Source organism: Eubalaena glacialis, chromosome 15 (genome assembly GCF_028564815.1).
Source record: "Eubalaena glacialis isolate mEubGla1 chromosome 15, mEubGla1.1.hap2.+ XY, whole genome shotgun sequence".
NCBI lineage: Eukaryota > Metazoa > Chordata > Mammalia > Artiodactyla > Balaenidae > Eubalaena > Eubalaena glacialis.
In genome coordinates this window covers 22,248,109-22,268,416 of record NC_083730.1, presented here as the reverse complement: position 1 = coordinate 22,268,416, position 20,308 = coordinate 22,248,109, and the positions used below count along the sequence as shown (strand labels likewise).

General features: G+C 38.2%; 1 protein-coding gene across 1 annotated transcript in view; it reads left to right on the top strand.

The window, feature by feature from the left end:
* Window positions 1–20,308, top strand: part of DCC (DCC netrin 1 receptor) — a 781,864-nt gene that overhangs the window by 156,794 nt on the left and 604,762 nt on the right. The window lies entirely within an intron of this gene.

Here is a 20,308-nt window from a genome sequence, read left to right as displayed (position 1 = left end):
CCCAGCTTACCCTTCCCCCTCCCTTTCTCCTCAAGTCCATTCTCTACGTCTGCATCTTTATTCCTGTCCTCTTACCCACTAATTCTTCTATCATAGTGTGTGTGTTTGAGTGTATGTGTGTGTATCTGTGTAACTTATTCTGAACAATTGGGACATGGAATGGATTGGGAGAGGAACTTCGATTATGAATGATACTGAATAATAACAGCTATCTTTTATCGAGTGCCTTCTGTACACCAGACATCATACTATGTATTTCACATAGCAATTTATGCTTCTCTTTACTACATCTCAGTGAAGTATCCATCCTATACCTATTTTACAAATTAGAAAACTGAGATTGAGAAAAGATTAAATGGCTTGCCTACATAGATAATAGCCATCCAAGTCTGGATTCAAATTCATGTTCTTTCCTCACTACCCACATGGACCCCTTGGGGCAGCCCTACCTCCTACTGCTTTCAGCCTTGTTCCAGCTCCTGAGCAGCTTCCCCTCTTGTTAGCACACTCACAAAGGCTACATTGTTGAGGGCTGAGATAGATGAGATTTTAGGCTTAAAAGTAACATAGCTTATCTCCTTTGATCTTCACATGGTATGATGTATTATCATTGTACCCCTATTTCAGTTATTGAAACTAAGACTCTGAGAGCTTAAGCAGATTGCCTTATTGCCTTGGTCACACAGCTAGGAAATAGTTGAATCAAGATCCACCTCCAGATGTCATGCTTTTAACCATTATACAGAACAGTCTCAAGCCATGCCCTGCTTCCACTGTGATACAGTGGGGAAACCACTGGATTAATAGTCACAGACATCAGCGTTTTATTCCGGACGTGGCTCTTGCCAAGTCCTGTCTCTTCATCTGTAAAGCGATGATTAATCAGTCCTGCCCTGGGTAAGTAATATCTTGGTTGTTAGACTTCAACCAGAAGCTGGGAAGGAACAGCTCTCACTGCAAGTTATTGCAGAAATACTGGGAGCAGCTTGAGAGGCTGAGGCTGCTGTAATGATCTGTGCTGTATCTCACACGACCTAGAAGAGTTCTTGACTCGGAAGCTTTTCGGGACTCAGACAAAAAGCAAGCAGAAGCTGTCTCAGTAAGAGAGATTTCAAGGGCATTTCTTGAAAGTGGGAAAAGGCTCCTCTTTCTCTCTTTCTTCATGGGCAGAACCAGCCCAAAGTATAATTTAGAGGGTTTCTGATGAAGGACAGGTAGAATAGTCAGAAAATCATTCCTCATTAATAGGTTTCCTATTATGTGTTTCAATTCTGTTTTTCCATTCCCCTCCCCCAAATTCATTGCTTCTTAGAGTGAATAGGAAGTAAGGGATACCAACTGCTGATAGTTTCTGAAAATAATCCTGAGACTCGCCTCTGAAATTGACATGACCTGACTACATGTGGTATGAGTTGGCTACTTTCTCTTGCCTTCGGAGTGGATTTCAGTGAAGTCCTGGTCCAAGGTTTATTGACCTCTCTACAGGGCAGACAGGATGACCAATGTGTTAAGGAGGCAGGAGTCTAAGAGTCTAAGACCTTGATATTAATAGATTCTGTTTTCATTATTCCAAAATATTTCATTTAATGATCTGGGAAGTTGGAGAAAAAAAATACAGGCATTTCTGACTTTCCTTTTTCAAACTCCTTCTCCTGTCTCCTTAGTCTCAATCTGGGTTTATTTTCATTGTAGAAACGAGAACTAGATGGCCAAATCCTCATCACTAATAGTCAGGAACATTTCATCAACTTGAAAAATATTTCTTAAGGACCTACTTACACAGACACTCTGCTAGATACTGGGGCACCATTTGCTGGCTTCTGTCCTTGAAAAGCTTACATTTTCCATCTCACTCTATATTTTTGGAGGCTAATACTGTTGTCTTCACATTAATCCACATGATATTTTTCTATTTCTCTCCATTAGTATTTTTGTATTTCTCACCTCATCCATCCTATCCCATCAAGTTATCCCTGGAATATAAGCTTTAAGGGAAATTTCACAAGAACTTGAATTTCCTACTCTCTTTTTATTATTTTTTAAATTTTATTGTCATCAGAGTACTTAGCATGAGTACCTCCTTAACAAATTTTTAAGTGCAATATGTTACTGTTGACTTTAGGTACCTTGTTATATAGCAGATCTCTAGAGCTTATCCATCTTGTTTAACTGAAATTTATAGCCACTGATTATTAACTCCCCATTTCCACCTCCCCCCAGCCCCTGCCAACACCCTTCCACTCTCTCATTCTATGAATTTCAATATTTTAGATACCTCAAATAAGTGGAACCATGCAATATTTGTCTTTCTGTGACTGGCTTATCTCACTTAGCATGATGTCCTCAAATTTCATTCATGTCATCCCATACTCTCTTTCAACTGAAAACAAATTCTCTCATTTTTGGAATTACTCTATCTGGCTGTGTCTGCATAAGCTTGCAGATGGTCTGTTTGCTGTTCTCACCTGTGTCATATACCTCAGCTGACTGATCTTTCCTTCTAATAAATCAACTCTTTGAAAACCATCACTATATCATAACACCTGACTGTCAGCTTTCTGACACCCAAATACAATTTGGTTCAGAAGGGTCTAAACAAGCACCTTTCAGATAAGAGATATACAGCTTATATAAGTCACACCCAAAGATGTATAAGGCAAATCGTGTGGCCATGTCACTTAACGCACAAAGATGGGAAGGTTTACAATCAGTTAGTTAAACACCTTGCTCTGTTTCACTTTATGGATGTTGGCATTTCAAGACCTCGAATCCACCTCCCCAGCTATGGCTACCTCGAATTGAATAACCAGTTTTTTTTCTCTAAATCTCCAGATTTTTATTGCAAAGTATTACCTTGCTTGTTGCTTCTGCCTGCATTGCCAATGAGCTAGAAGACTCTGTACAGTATTGCTGCAGCTGAGTGTGCATGGGCTTGGAGGGGTTGGATAGTTGGTCTTCAGTCACAGTGGGCAGCTCTCACCCTAAGATGAGGGCCTCTGTTTTCAGAGTTCTGGCCTAGGATGTTCTATCATACTAAGCTGCCTCCATAGGGCATATTTATTTATGAAAATAAATCAATACTTTCAAAGCAGTATGTAGCCTCCTAAGGGAAAAGTATCATTTCATTTGACGGTAACTAAGAATCCTGAACATATTAATTGAAATGTTTTGTTATTCTCCAAATACGTAACTACATCTTCAGTAGTATTATGTTCAATGTTATATCATTGTTGCTTAAATTGTAAAATGCCATACATTTGTGTTATTATTACTAATAATGAGGCAGATAGGCACATATGCTTGTTCCCATTAGAAAGGGAAGATACTCAAGTGTAGAAATTTTCACTGAATTGTTCAAGTATGCTCAACTAGTTCACATGATATGGGGTAGAATTTTCCATGAGGATATGCATATTTGCCTGGATTGTAGTTATAGATGAATATTATTCGGGGGAAGTTTATTTGATCCTGCATCGAAGATGATCCACCCTTGAAGTAGATCAAATCTGTATATTATGATCAAGCTATTTTCCCATTTATCCCTGAACTTGAGATACCTGTTCATAAAATATAGTCTTTTTATATTCTGGGTGGGCTATACCCTTTCCCTTTCTCTATACCTTAAATTGTCTATGTCCTTAATTTCCTTATTTTATGTTTTCTTTTTCCGGATATTTTCTCTTAATTAGTTTTAATTAGAAAAGGGGTATATCATCACCAAAAACACTTCAAACAGTTCAGCAATATCTAAAACGAACTGTACATTTATTCCCTCTAATTAAGTCCTATTCCCATTTGTTAGGGACAAACACCCTTAAGTGTTTCCCACATCTTTAACAATCTTCACCACAAACTACATGATGAGGAAAAATCCCATGTTGTACCTAGAGGGAGAAGACCCAAGTTCAAGATACGATTTTCCTACCATGACAGTCATTCAGTATCTCGGGAAATTCATTTTTCAGTTGTAAAATTGGTGAATAATTTTTCTCCTACTTATACCCTAAGACTGTTGTAATGACCATATAAAATAGGGTATATAAAAGTTGATGGGGAAGTTAAAAGGCCATACAAATTTAAGTTACTGCATAGATTGTGTGAAAACCAAAAATCCTACTCAGCTTAAATATCCTTTTTATTCTATATAGCTTTAGCCTTTGTTGAGCTTACTTTCATTCTCATAAACTGAACCAGTTTACTCATTTATATATTCACCATCACTTTGAATCAACCGGAAGTAATTTCTCACTTATTTAAAATCCCACAGTATTGTACTGTACCTCTCTGGGGTTTCTTACACCATTTTCCTCTCTGCTCTTTTTATATGTATAGGGGTCCCAAACAGATCTCTAACTCGACATCCCCTCCCAGTAGCATCCAACGTTCTTTTTCAAAGAAGACATACTTATCAAATATTTGTTAAGTTTTAAATGAATTAAGAAGTAGACACATGGATGAGTTATGGAAGTATTTCAGAGTCCTTATGGATATTCATTCTCAGCACTTAGATAACAAGCCTTAAAGACAGGAGCTAAAGTATCCGTGCATCCCCTCATCCCTCCCCATCATTTGCTGCTCTTAGAGCAGTGCCTGGAGTGGTTCATCGGTTCACAGCCTCACCTGACTGCTTCCTCTGGGCTGGCTGCCTCTTTGACCTGGCCCAAATTCTCACACATAATACATTAAGTGCTTCCTGCTGCGTCCAACCTGTATCTGCCAGTTGCATTTGCCAGTGGAGTCCTTTGGACCTTCCAGAGCACTGGTCTTTACCCCCTGAGCCATTCAAACACAGCACTAAAGACAGAACCTATAGCTTATTCCTTTGTATCACTGACTTTCAAAGCTGTTTGAACAAATGGTTCTGGCTGGATTTATTTCAAAGCATTCACTAAAGCAGACAGAAAGCTTCCTGCCAGGCGGTTATATTTACCACACAAATTTGTCAGCTTAACTAAACATTTCAGCAGAAATTGAGCTGATTGATCTAAAGGGCTCAAACACTATGAAAGCAACGAAGGTGCATCAAACTACATAAAAGCGTCTGCAGGACTCCAAAATGATCACTCAATAAATGTTTTTCAGAGGAACTATGCTGTTGCCTCCTAGCTTCCCCCACTCTCCCCCCATACTGGGTTTACAAAAGCCTTCAGGAGCTTTCATGAGTGTAGGTAGGTTTAGGCTAAAATACAATGGTGGTGTTAGCAGCAATCTTGAGATGCCTCAGTTGGTTTAAATTACACCTTAAAAATGTTATTATAAACCCTGAGCAAAATTACAAGATACAGTGATCCTTGAATTCTTATTGCAGCTTTAACATCACCTCTATCCTGTATGTGTTTGTGCTTAACATCTCTTTCTGTAAAATGGGAATTATTTTCATCATATTACTGTCACACTGTCTTCATAATTTAACATTAGACTTGCAAGAAAAATCTTCACGACTCAAATGCCATGGGAACCTCCTATACCTTATAGTGTAAACCTGGAAAATGTAGCAAAGACTGATCATTCAAGAAGATATAACAATTTTTGATATGCTGGAACAGTGTATCACTAGTTATCCTTTTCAGTATCTTCTGAAGATAAGATTATCAAACTGGGTGTAACTGTCATAACTGTTACTAGGTTTATATAATTTGCATTTTCATCATTTCCTACATGTGTAATTTAATTTAGCGTGATTTACGCTTTCATTATTCTTTTGGAGGAAAATTAAATAAGTAAAACAGAATTTTCAAACATTTAAAACAACATTCAGGCAATAAGCAACATTTATTTGGCAGATGGGTCTGGGAAACACTCACAAAGAAAGGTAGGGATGTATCTGAGGACAGTCTGATATTTCCCATGGATTTTGCAATCTACAAGGCAGATTAGTAGCCCAATTCTTTCCAAGGGACTGTTGGCAAATGTTATACATCTGATCACTCAAGAGGCAATTTTTAAAGCCACATTATTTAAATTAATTTAATAACAATATAAATGGAGCAAATGGACATTGTTCTTCTTTTCTCAGTGTCCTCTACATCTGTTGTAGTCTATTCATTATATACAGAGAAGAGCGGTATAAATATTTTAATTTGAATTGATTTAATTAAGCCATAACCAAAGAACATCTTAAATTAAGCCAGTATGTTTTAATTGCTTCTTTTTAAATTAATAGACTGTATGTTTTAAAGCAGTTTTAGGTTCCCAGGAAAGTTGAGCAGAAAGTACAGAGGGTTCCCATATTCTTCCTGTCCCCGCAACTCTACAAACCCCCCCACTAGGGTCATCACTCACCAGAGTGGTACATTTGTTATAACTGAGGAACCTACATTGACACATCATTATCACCCTTGGCCCATAGTGTATATTCAGGTTCATTCTTAGTGTTGTATTTCTATGGATTTTGACAAATGTATAATGACTTGTATCCACCACTGTCGTATCATACAGAATATTTTTCATTGTCCTAAAATTCTGTGTTCTGCATATTCATCATTCCCTCCTTTCTAACACCTGGTAACCACTTATCTTTTTACTGTCTCTATAGTTTTCCCTTTTCCAGAATGTCATATGGTTGGAATCATAAAGTATATAATCTTTTCATACTGGCTTCTTTCACTAGTAATGTGTATTTAAATTTCTTCCATGTCTTTTCTTGGTTTGATAGCTTATTTCTTTTAAATGTTTAATAATATTCTATTATCTGAACGTACCACAGTTTATTTATCCATTCACCTACTGAAGGACAGTAGGTTGAATGGATAAATAACTTGCTTCTAAGCTTTGGAAGTTATGAATAGAGCTGCTGTAAACATCCTTGTACAGGTTTTTGTGTAAACGTGTTTTTAGTTCACTTGGATAAATACCAAGAAACACAATTGCTGGATCATGTGGTAATGGTACGTTTAGTTTTGTAAGAAGCTGTCAAATTGCCTTCCAAAGTGGCTGTACCATTTTTCATTCCCACCAGCAATGAATGAGAGTTCCTGTTGTTCTACATCCTCATGAGTGTTTGGAGTTGTTAGTGTTTTGGATTTTGATCATTCAAATAGGTATGTGGTAGTATCTCATTGTTTTAATTTGTAATTCCCTAATGACATATGATGTCGAATGGCTTTTCATGCGCTTACTTGCCATTTGTATATCTTCTTTGGTGAGGTGTCTAAGTCTTTTGCCCATTTTTGAATTGAGTTGTTCATTTTCTTATTGTTGAGTTTCTAGAGCTCTTTGTGTATTTTGGATAACAATCTTTTATCACATGGGTCTTTTGCTATATTTTCTCTCAATCTGTGAACTGTCTTTTCATTCTCTTGATGCTGTCTTTCATGGAGCAGAAGTTTTTTAAAGTCCAGATTATCAATTCTTTCTTTCTTTTGTGGATTGTGCCTTTGGTGTTTGGTTGGCTGAATTAGGTCTGTTAAATAGTCGGGAAGTAAGCAGGTAGAAAATGGTTTGCTCTTCTGAGCATCCATGGTTAAGCCATACCCACAAAAATGCCTCATGTTAAACCAGTTTCACAGGAAATGGAAAGTCACTTAAACCAATGAATTCACTTGCTGTGTGCTCTTGGACATGTTACTGAGCCCTCTAAACTTAATTGTTTTTAACTTTTAAATGTGGAAAATAAAATTCTGTTTGTAATTTTTTGCAAGTACTTGGTATAATTAAAGAAAAATCACACTGCCTGGCGTATGAGAGGTACACAATAAATACTATTTATTAATAATAGTACTAATGATAAAATGAGTGCCAAGCAGAACAAGATATATTTGTTGGCTTCCCTATGCAGCCGGTTTACAAAGGGAATCAATATACTTTGAGAAGATTTACATGGGCCCCCCCACCCCGTGCACTTTCAGAAGGCTGTTGGTAATTGCTGAGTGATAAAAAATGCTTAGCTGGGGTACTTCTGGCAGTGATCTCCCATCCTGCCTGCAGCTATACACTTTCTCTGAAACTTGAGTTTTATATGTACAGATTCTTGAGCCCTACCCAGTCTCTACTGACTTTATGCTGGACATCAAAGAAATTTCCTAAAAGCAATAACAACACAATGAAAAGGCATCACTCCTGCTATCAAAGACTTTAATCAGGAATAGGATATGCATGTAAAGTTTAATATTAGTGAGAGGACATCAGTTGTTCAAGGGAGTGCTCCTGAGGGAATCTGATGATATTCAAATAATGCATACTCTTGGAGACTAGCTGTGTTTGTCCAGCCCCCTTCTGCCTCTTTCTTCCCTATCTGCACTCTCAATTCAATCTCAATATCCATGTCCTTGTAAATAATATAGGTGCTTAAAATTTCCCTGGGCTCCACACTCACAGACTTCTGAATGTTTCTGGTTTTTGCATATGAAACATCCCTCAGTGTTACAGAATGACAGATTAAGGAGGGAAAGCTTTTATCAAATGAATATCCCTGAAGCCTTTTCCTGTAATTAAAAACATTTTACCATTTGTAAGCAATTACATAAATCATCATACTTTCTATTGCCAGCAGAAATAGGTTTAGAGTCCTACAGCTTCCAGCTTCTAGGTCTGTCCCTGATTTCTTTTAAGTTCTACATTTTTAATGTTGCTTTAGGCCTTCTGTCTCTTCTTTACTAATTGGCATACTTTCTTTATTCTTTGTATTTTATCCATTTAAGAAGCTCATCTGTTTTTCTTCAATCATCTTTAAAAATCACTCACCATGGTTCACCACAGTTCATTATCCAGTGACTCCAAAATCAAAATGACATATTCAGTTTAAATGTTATCATGTTTCAGCCACCTTTGGAAACCATCATAGAGGATCACAGTGGACTCAGCTTTATAATATTATCTTATACTCTCAACTGACTTTATTGACAAACTGAAATTTGTAATTTGGCTTTCTTTACCTTCCCCCGATTATCCCTTTAACACAGTCAGTCTCACAAGGCAAGTCAAATGCAATTTCTGTGAACTCTAAGGGATTAGAGTTCAAAATCAAGAATTTATTGATTGACTGTTGTTGGAAGTAAGTGAATGATAGGCTTAAAAGTATTTTTGTCATAGAGTAATATTATTTTACAATAATATTTTTGTGGAAAGGCTAAAGTGGGTCAAAAATTGAATCTTGATGGCTGTACAGAGAGGTCAGTAAAATTTCATAGAGTCTTGCAATCAGGACCAATGCTACCCCTAAATACATGCTTATGTTAACTGAGGGCACATTAACGATCTGCTAAAATAAAATCTGCATTACAGCACCACCAATCTGAAGTTTTGTTATGCTGTGCGCAAAGAAGTTATTTTTTTAAGAAAGCTCTCGTGTCAAAGATGTTTCCTAGGAGAATGACATTAAATTGACACATATCTTAGCAAGTGAGAACAGATTTCTTTAGTGGTTAAAGCTGAAAGCAGGACTGTAGAGCAAATCTTTGCATATCGAGTACAATTTGATGAACAAGAGAGGGATGAAACTGCGTAAAACACATAGCAGTCTGAAGACAGACCCAGGCTATACCGGGAATGTATCCCGGGAAATAATGGAGCAGGATGAAGTCAATAGGGCATCTCTTCAGCAGGAGGATGTTGTGAAAGCCAGGTTGAAAGAGAAGTGTGGAAATGCAAAGGGAAAGGGATACTCAGCTCTTAACCATTTGGCCCAAGGTAAGCACTTCTCTTTTAAACTGTGATATGTTTGCTTTGGAGCCATTGCTTCCGTTATCTAGTGTATGTTGTTCAATATTGACAGATATTTCTGATTATCTTTAATATTTTTTCCCAGATTCCCTGAGCACTATCCAGTATGTTATAATCTTAGTCTATGCAAAGGTTAATTAATTCCCAAAACATTTATTTACTTATCTGGCACAAGGCTTGGGAGATACAAAGGTGCATAAAAATGATCCTTAACCTTAAAAACTCATAGTTTCATCATTAGACTCTACTGGACAGAGATAGTCTTGTAAATAAGTAATTATAATACGGTATGATAAGTGGAATTAGAGAGAGAGGTATATTTAGAGGTAAAGAACATAGAGGGACTAAATAGCCATTTTCATCAATAGTAAATTCCATGTTACCCTTTTTAGAAGCCCCGCTTAAGAGGACTAGGAAAGAGGCCCAAGATTACCTTCTTGTCCATCCTGAATGTACTTTGATTCAGGAAGGATGCCCCAAGAAAATGGAAATTCAGAAATAGTTTATTTACAATATCATAGTTAGCCAAAAAAACATTTAATGATATTGAATCTAAAAATTAATTTCTGCCTTGCCCACTGATGTTTACTAATGGAAAAAATGGAATGATATAAAATCTAACAGAAAAGGTAAGGCATTCTTATGAATTCATGAGGGTGCCTGGAAATGGTGATAGAAAAAACCCTTTGTATTCTTTTGCCTATCTGTGCGACTCTGTTATATATATATATATATATATATATATATATATATATTTTTTTTTTTTTTTTTTAATCTCAGTTTGTTTTTTTTTTTTTCTCAGAATCATAGTTTAGGACTATCTCATGGGACTTATTGCCTTACAAGTCAATAGAACTCATAGCTGAATTAGTGGCATTTGGGAGACTGTGGGTACCAACACTTCTCCACAACTTCCTATTATAGAATATGAAATCATCAGAGATTTATTAAATAATTATTTATTTCTCTGGTTAATGGAGTTGTTAGGTCTTACCAGAAGACCCTATATATTTTTTAGTTTTTTAAAAACTTTATTTTATTTATTTATTTTTGACTGTGTTGGGTCTTTGTTGCTGTGAGTAGGCTTTCTCTAGTTGCAGCAAGCAGGGGCTACTCTTCATTGCGATGTGCGGGCTTCTCCTTGTGGTGGCTTCTCTTATTGCAGAGCATGGGCTGTAGGAGCATGGGCTTCAGTAGTTGTGGCACGCAGGATCAGTAGTTGTGGCTCGTGGGCTCTAGAGCGCAGGCTCAGTAGTTGTGGTGCATGGGCTTCGTTGCTCCGCCACATGTGGGATCTTCCTGGACCAGGGCTCAAACCCATGTCCCCTGCATTGGGAGGCAGATTCTTAACCACTGCACCACCAGGGAAGTCCCCAGAAAACCCTATTTAAAATATTCTTAGAATTTCTACTTGCTTCCTATTGTTGCTGTAAATGAATTACCACAAATTTACTGGCTTAAAACAACATAATTATATTATTTTACAGTTCTGGAGACCAGAAGTCAGAAATCCATTTCACTGGGCTAAAATTAAGGTGTCCGCAGGGCTGCCTTACTTTTTGGAGACTCTTGGAGAAAATCTGTTGCTTTCATTTCCCAGCTTCTAGAAGCCACCTACATTCCTTGGCTACTGGTCTCTTCCTCCACCTTCAAAGCCAACAGTATAGCATCTTCTCTCCTCTCTGACATCTGCTTCCATCCCTACATCTTCTCTTTCTCTTGCCCTGATCCTCCTACCTCCTTCTTACAAGGATCCTTGCTTGTGATTACATTTATCCCATCCGGATAACCTGGGCTAATCTCCCATCTCAAGATCCTTAACTTAATCACATCTACCAAGTTTCTTTTCCCATGTAAGATAACATATTCACAGGCTCCAGAGATTAGGAAGTAGATATTTGCAGAGGGCCATTATTCAGTTTATCACAGAAGGTAACATTTTAAACTCTGCTGTGATATGTCCGCATTATCTCAGAGAGGATCTTTATAAGGAAAAAAAGTTCTTGAAGAAATAGACACAATGCTGGAGTTCTAGGCTAGATTGAGAAAAAGAGGTTAGAAAGAATATACTTGAATGTTTAAAAAAAAGAAAAGAAATGCACCACAGGAGGACAAAAGGAAGACCCCTCCCTCCCTCAAATAAAAGTATTCACACTACACAATTTTATTAAGGACAAAATCCTAAGCAAAGACAGGGCCCAAACTTTATCCCCTTTTCTTTAGCTGATGCTCTCCCCTTGTGCCTTCTGTAGTAAAGGTTTATGGTCATATACTTGCAAATCTCAAAGTCAGATTTAAAAATATGGCCAGAAAAAAAAAATGTTGATAAAGAAAGGTAATCTTTTTTTTCTGTGTTGCTTATTCTTCAAATGGGTATCTGGTTGTTTCAATGAATGGCTTTAGAATTTAGATTTTTTAAAACTATTTTGAAAAGGACACTGGAAATAAACTAACCGAGACTATTATAGAGAAAGTACAGTGTGTCACAAAGAATGTACACTTCTTATCTGAAATCATATTACTAGTTAGTGTTAGACACAAACCTCGTTTCCCAAACCCAAGTTTCCTGACTCCTAATTCAGTTCTCTTCCCACTAAATCCATTAGCTCAGCGATTTGCATTTGAATTTGGATCTCAGTGCAATCTACAAACTACCCAGGAGTCTCTTCCTTTCATAAACCAGTTAATCTGTAAGCCAGGAGCATTTTCTTACTACATTCAGTAAAACACACTGATGTATTCAGATCTGTGGGGAATCATGAAGGAAGATCATGCTCGTCGTCCAGAAATGTTTTCTCCATTGCTAAAGAACTTCAAAATATGCAAGATAGACTGCTAAGAATTCTTTCCAAAAAATCCATTTATTATTTCCCAGAATAAACGAATAAGCCTTTCTAACCTTTTCCCCTTGCTATTATAAAGCTAAAATTTGCCCTAAAGCAAAAAGTTGTTTTAACACAGAGTTGTTCCATGGCCATGAATAAAGAGACATTGCTTATACCCTCTGACAGCTTCAATGATTCACTTTCCCAAAACAAGTAGCAGAAGGAGAGCATTTATTTATTTGTGCTTTAAAACACCCAAGAGAACAAAAATAGTTTTTGTACTGTTTTTGAATTGCTCAAGCATTCCATACACTTTTGAGAACTAGCGGGCTAATATCCTGAACAATATCAGTTTATTCTCTGTTTACCCCACCCCAAAGCCAGGGTTTGTCCATCTCTGCTGTGAAATGTGTCGCAGGAGGCTGACCCCTTGGTTCTCCATCAAATAGGCACTCTTGTCATCAGTTGGCTTCTAGTGTATTTACCCAAGGAGAGGCACGAGCAGGAGAAGATAGATAGGAGGGTGGAGGGAAAGTGAGGCTGGGGCTTTTCTTTTCACTCCCCACTGGGCTGTACCCTCCATGAGTACAGCTGTTTCACAGGGTCCCTTTGTGATGACTCTCACTGTTAAAGAAAAAAATTATTCATTCTGGCACTTGCTGCTGATGAGGAATGTAGGGGGGAGAGCTACTACAATGGCATTTTGTAATAGTGGACAGAGATTGGGCTCAACTCTAAATACAGCAAGGAAAAGTGGGGTTTATAGCCAAGGAGCAGGATTGGAGGGTCAGTGGGTGGAAAATTACTGAGAGAAAATATCATCGGTCAGGGGGGATTCTGGCTAATATGACCTAACAGGATTCTTGCTGAAGACAGGCCAGAGAGATCAGACATCACCTGGGGGAGAGTGGAGATGAAGTACCTGATCAGATATTGAGGGTGATCAGATGTCAAGGGTGGGAGATTCTAGCTAAACTGACTTATTAGCGGGATTCTGGCTAAAACTGGACAATAGTGAGACTTACATGGAAGCCCAAAAGTCAGGACCTAGTTGAGAAGTGAGTTCAGAGGAGCCTAAGAGTTGGTCAAGGAGAAACTCTTTATTCCTGCTCTTGGTGATGTCAGGATGAGAACCTCTTTTCCTCCCTTTGCTTCTTCCAGATGGTCAGTGTTCATGACTTCCTTCTATTGCTGATTTCTAGGTGTGTTGCTTAATCCGGCCCACACATCACTAGTCTCTTTATTAAGCCTTTGCATTTGAATCACCTGAAGTTTTCCAATAAGCCTAAGCCATTGACAAGCATTTTCCCTTCTATGTAAAAGGAAACTCAATAGCCACTGGAACATCTTTATAGCATCCCCGTGCTCTGTTATCTGCTGACTCTACCCTACCCTCTGATTGGCCCAGCCTGCAGATGGGATGGCAGGCAGAGAAAAGGTCTCAGAAGCCTGCTGCCCACACCCCTCTGAAATTAGTTGAGTCACTGCCTTTTCCCCATCCAGTACCCCACATTTCCATGCTTTTAAGCTCTGGTGAGTTGAATAGCCTGACAATGTGGAAATCACATAATTTATTATTTTGGCTGTTTAGACCACAGTCACCAAGATAAGGTGGGCAGCCCCAGCCTGATTTTAACCCTTTTCACATAAAACCTATTGTTTGCCTTCACTGCCTTATTCTTTTTCTATGGAGCAAACCCAACCCAAATGCCTCTGCAGACCTTTCCCAAGGCGGACTTAATAATGGAATATGGTTGGCTCAGTTTTCAGTGCTATGTGTTTGATTTGCAGCTGGTTTTCTTCATGACAATATGATTACCCAAATGTTGGGAGGTGTTGCCAAGGCGACCAAGGGTGGAATATGCACAGTGAAGTTTTGAATAGGACCTTGAATTCAATTTGGTCATTTTATTTCAGTACTCTTGGTAATAATTTTTGCAGCAGAAAGAATTCAGGTCCTTACAAGGTTTTGCATTTTTCAAAACTTTCCTCTTTGTTTTGTGTCTTGCGTTTTGAGTCAGAGAGGTCTGACTCTCTCTTTAAGTTCCAGTGTATCTGTACTTTCTCCTACATTTACCACCTTAATTTTTTGCTACTTTCTCCTCTTGTGATACTTTAGATTTTCCTCTAAACAATCTGTTCCATTCAGTATGTTCACCTCCTGATAACTTGAAAAACTGTCGTTGATGTATTTAGGGAGATGTGTCCCTTAAGTAACAACAGAAAATGAAATACAAGAGACTGGATTTTTCCAGCAATATAACTGAGGCACTGTTCTATATCATTTAGGAAAGTAAAAACTAGACAGTGTAAATTGTACACGATGTGTGATGCAGTATATACCTTTATGTTTCTGTAGCTCTTTAATGCATCCATAATTGGAGTTTGAATAAATGTTAAATTTTATTTTGTCCAGTAAGCATGAGATTCTTGAAATTGCCCTATTTGCAGTTGTTATAGCCTATATAAATAGAATAAAGGAATTCCAGGTGGGTGTGTATTATTCTTCTGTCATTTACTAACCACCTACACTGGTCCAAGAACTGGGCTAAACTTTGGGATTATGAAGTTTCATAAAGCAGAATCCTGTCCTTAAGCTGTCCCATGAGGAGTCAGGGATATTAAAATAATTACAATACAAAGTTTAAAATATCATGTAAAAGTTGTTAGAGCGTGGATTGAAAGAGTAGTTAATAACTCTGTTGAGGACGGCCAGGCACATTTCCTACAAATGGTTTAGGCATGGAAGGATGAATTGCAGTGCATCAGGCAGGGCCAAAGGGAAAGGATTACACAGCAGAGGAACCCGAGCTTGAGAAGACATACAGACAGCACAGAGACTTGTCAAAGGACTTGGTGGTGGGTGAATAGAGATGGAGCAGTTGTGTCCCTGAGTCAGCATCCCACCCTCTCTTATTCTAGTGGTTTTATCCTTTCCCTCTTTTACTTCCTAAAGAGGTCTTGGGTCCCACTGTAGGTATTCCCCTATCTTTCCCTCTTCCCATCATAGCAAAGATCTCAAAAGAATATTTTAAATTTCAGATTCAATTACTCACCCCTTGCTCATCTACTTATCAACCCATGACAACCAGATTTAAACAATCTAATAATATTATTGCATAAATATGGCTAACGAAGGCTGTTCTTGCCAGGGGAAATTGAATCTTTATAGTTCTCATGTAATTTGACTAGTGTTGCCAGACAAAATACAGCATACCCTGTATTTTAATTAGTGAACTTAATTAGTACATTTAAATTTCAGAGGAAAATGGAGATTTTTTAGTATAAGCATGTTTGATGCAGTATTTGAGATATACTAAATTGCTGTTTAAGTTAAATTACACTTTAGCTTGGATACCTGTATTTTTACTTACTAAATCTGTACTCTAAATTTTCCCTCTCTGCAGGTAAGACTGAACCATTCAATCATGATTCTCCCAAGCAATCTAATCCCCTTTCTTGGTTTTAGCTGTTCTTTCCCTATGATTCCTAAATCTCTACCTCCATCCAAGATCTATTCTTTGACTTCCAGATCAGTATATCCAGTACCTACTGAACATTTTCTTGTGGTTGTCCTACAGGTGTCTGAAACTCCACATACCCAAAATAAATATACCATCTTTCTCCCAAACCTGCTTCCTGCTTGCATCCTCCATGTCAGCAAAGGGCACCACCACCAACCCAACGCAAAATGACTGATTATAGTTCTCCTTCTTAACATGGCTTAATTTGCCCACTCTTCTACAAGTTCTCTGGAACCTTCCTTGTTTACACCTGTAGCATCTCAACCAGCATATTAGGTTAGCCTCCAATGCATTTCACTGTTTCATGCATGTACATGTGTGCATACACACACACACACACACACACACACACATCCAATGTCTCTGACATCTCCAGAATTTCAAATTTGAATATATTTCTTTATTACTTAATGTTCTTTGATAATGTCTTATGTTCTGCAGGATAGGCTTGAAACTTTATATTTGCTGGATCATACACTGCAGAGTCTGGCCGCTGCCAGCCTCTCTCAGGGATGAGAGTGCACATATGATCTGTTTTTTTCGTTGTCTCATGCTTTGTGTGTAGCAGGCAATCAATGATTATTTGTTGTATGAATGAGAGAATGACAGAATCTTCACAGAGTGAAATCTGTTTGTCATATCGTCAGGGAAGAGAACGTTCAATGTGCACTAATGAGAGGGTTGTTATACTTGAGGGACTTGATATGACACATGGTATTTCAGAAGTTATACAATAAAGAGCCATGACTTTGGTGGATTTATGTATGAGTGTCTATACATATAAATATTTAAATACATGTAAATGTTAACTGCCCCTGAGAAGGTGTATATTCATATAAATATTTAAGTACATTGAACTCACTTTACTCTTTGGCACAGTCAAGAAATATTGATGTTCTGATTGTTTGAATCTTCTGATTAATTAATCACCATTTTTCTAACATTTAAAATATATTAAAATACAATCCACTCTACAGTTATGTGGGGTGTAATTAAACCTCTGTCATGTCAAAAGACAGTTCAGGGCTTCCCTGGTGGCGCAGTGGTTAAGAATCCGCCTACCAATGCAGGGGACACGGGTTCAAGCCCTGGTCTGGGAAGATCCCACATGCCACGGAGCAACTAAGCCCATGAGCCACAGCTACTGAGCCTGTGCTCTAGAGCCTGCGAGCCACAACTACTGAGCCCATGTGCCACAACTACTGAAGCCCACACGCCTACAGCCCGAGCTCCACAACAAGAGAAGCCACTGCAATGAGAAGCCCGAGCACCGCAATGAAGAGTAGCCCCTGCTCGCTGCAACTAGAGGAAGCTGCACGCAGCAATGAAGACCCAACGCAGCCAAAAATAAATAATAAATAAATAAATAAATTTATTAAAAAAAAAAAAAAGACAGTTCAGAGGACTGTTCATTTTATTTATGTGTGATAAGCATTTTCATTTATGAGAAAACAGGGAGACCTGTTTTTAGACTATAGGGGTTCATTCAGTGTCCCCAAACTCAAATAATTCATACAACATGTAATTAACTTATCTCTAAAGTACATATATCATTATTATTTGACTAATAAAGATTTTAACTAATAAAGATTTTCTCCAGTCGTAACCTGAAATGTATAATTTAGATTATAGTGGAAATAAACACCTCTTGTAAAGTTTCAGGACTGCTCAGAGTATTGATATCAACCAGACAAGTGTGCCACATTTAATTTAACCTTCCGGATAATGTATATGAATGAAAAGAAATTATAAATGGAGTAGGGAGTATTACTTGCCATTAATAAAATAATTCCTTTTGGCATGCTGGAGCCAAAGCATAGGTAGAATTCATGTTGGATAACACAACTCCATTTGAAGCCTCTGTAGAATTATTTCTATTTAGTTAGTAACAAGTGGAGCTTAGGGTATTATTAGGCAAAATTACAACAGCAGTGCACCGCTGCGCAAAGAAAGATCAGGGGCATTTCCTCTAAGCAGCATCTTTAAAAGTCTGGCTCCTAAAACTAATGTTGTGAAGCTTCAGTTCTTTTGAATTGAGACTCCAGGGAATAAGAAAGAGTCATAATTATCAGCTAGGAATTGATGCTAAATTTGTTTATTCACTGATTTTCCACCACTTTCTATAGTATGTAAATGAGATTCTTACTTAGAAAAAGCATTCCCACTCTGAGAGAGACGACAGCTGTTCAAGCCCAGGGGAGAAAGAAAACACAGCTTTCTCCTTGGCCTTTTCTTCTCCTTCAACACAGCTTCCAAAGCCTCACGGAGTTTTCCCAGAATTCCCTGAGCAGGAGCTTTCACATTCTGATTGACTAGTCATCATATCAGAGCTTACCGCTTTGTGGCTCCTTGGCTACCAACTGAACATTATAAACTGGACCCAGAAAATCAGCTTGCTCAGCACCATTGGATTTGTGGGCTGTTTAGCAATGGATGCCTAATTTCCTATGACTCTAGTTAGTAGAAATGGCATCAGAGCGATATGATTAGCACGTCTTCAGAAAGGATTCTGAACGTCTTGTCGAAGTTTATAATACTGCCATGAGATGTAGAGAGAGGTACAGATGAGTGCGCGTGCGTGCACGCGCGCGCGCACATATGAGTCTTTCAGACCTCCAGTCAGAGGAGCTTATAGGCTGCACTCGGGAATGAGGGAGGTGGTGGTGGGGGACTCACGCTGGTGGGAGATGGGAGAGAGGTGGTTTTCAATTTTGATTCCTCCACCTCTGTCTCCCGCACCCTATTGCATTCTGCAGTATCCTTAGGAAATAGCTCAGCGATCGCACTCTCCATTGGATCTCACTCTTGCTGAAACCTCCCTAGGCAGAGAGAAGTCAAACTATCCTGAGAGCTGACACTTGGCAGTAATGATCCGTCGTAGGTGGAACATTTGTCCCAAACTCTCCTCTTATCCCTGGAGTCTCTTTTCTGGGTAGACAGTCTCCAGACCTGACAAACTTTAGCATCCCATTCAGCACGACTTCCTTAAGTACTCTGTGCTCCAAAAAATGCCTGCATCTCCCCGACAACGTCAGAACCCAGTTGCCTTCTGTACCCTGATAGAAGGGGAGCTCAGAAATGGATTCACACGAAGTTGCTGATGGCTAATTTGAAGTTAATATGTGACCTCCCTCAGAATGATGTGGATTTAAAGCAGGACTGTGAGGTGAGAAAATATATGATTGTAAAGGAAAAAAAGCATGTCTACTGGTCAAATATAATCAGCGTGGTAGATGTCTGGAAGAGAAACAGTAGGGCAGAGGAGGTATTTCCATTTTCCTTCAAATTTTAAGCCATAGGCTGGTATTAGTAACAGTAAAATATGTACGTTTAGTATATGAAATACGTACATTTACTATACATATATAGTAAATGTATTTAGTGTATATATACATATATAATATTTATAAATTGAGTTATTAAATTATGCCTTTACAAATCAGTTTTCTTAGAGTTGATTTATGTAACATGGCACAAATTAACAACATTGAGTAAACAAATCGACTAAAACCCTTACTGGTCTTAAGTTGCTATTTTAGGATAAAATAGACTTACAGGGAGATAAGGTCTATGACCCCCAAATCAAGAAGTGGATGTTTTATCAGCTGCTATAAATGTATTTCTATGTTAAGGGATATATACATATGTGTACTTGAAAATTTCTCTCATGTTTCTTTAAAGAAATGCTACTGTAGTTTTTATTCCGTGTACATATCAAGACGGCTGTGTCTATATAATAAAATGCATATGCATACATTAACATATATGCATACATTAACATATATGCATATGTAAACACTGGATCCCCCAAAATGGGAAACTCTAGCACTAAGGAAGTAAAGTCTGCCTCATACATGTTTTCCTCTCCCTCCTGTGCTCTCTTAGCACAAATGGGCTTCTCGTTTGAGGGCACATGGTGGAGCAGCTGCCATCCCTTCTCAGTGGTACCTGCTGAAGCTATTGAAGAGAAGACACACTATTTGGTGCTCAGGGCTAAGCTTGCGTGGTATCCATTGCTTCTTTACATTACCTCAGACACATCACTGAATATAGTTTTGAATGGTTCTCTGTTGTATATCATTTTTGTGCGTATGCACTGGGCCGTGCAGCGTGCAGACACTGCATTTCAAATGAACAGAGGTAATAATCCATCCACAGGGTGATAGGTTCAGTTCCAGTGTAGAACAGGGCAGATTTAACTTTTTTTTTTAATAAATTTATTTATTTTATTTTTGGCTGCATTGGGTATTTGTTGCTGCGCGTGGTCTTTTCTCTAGTTGTGGCGAGCAGGGGCTACTC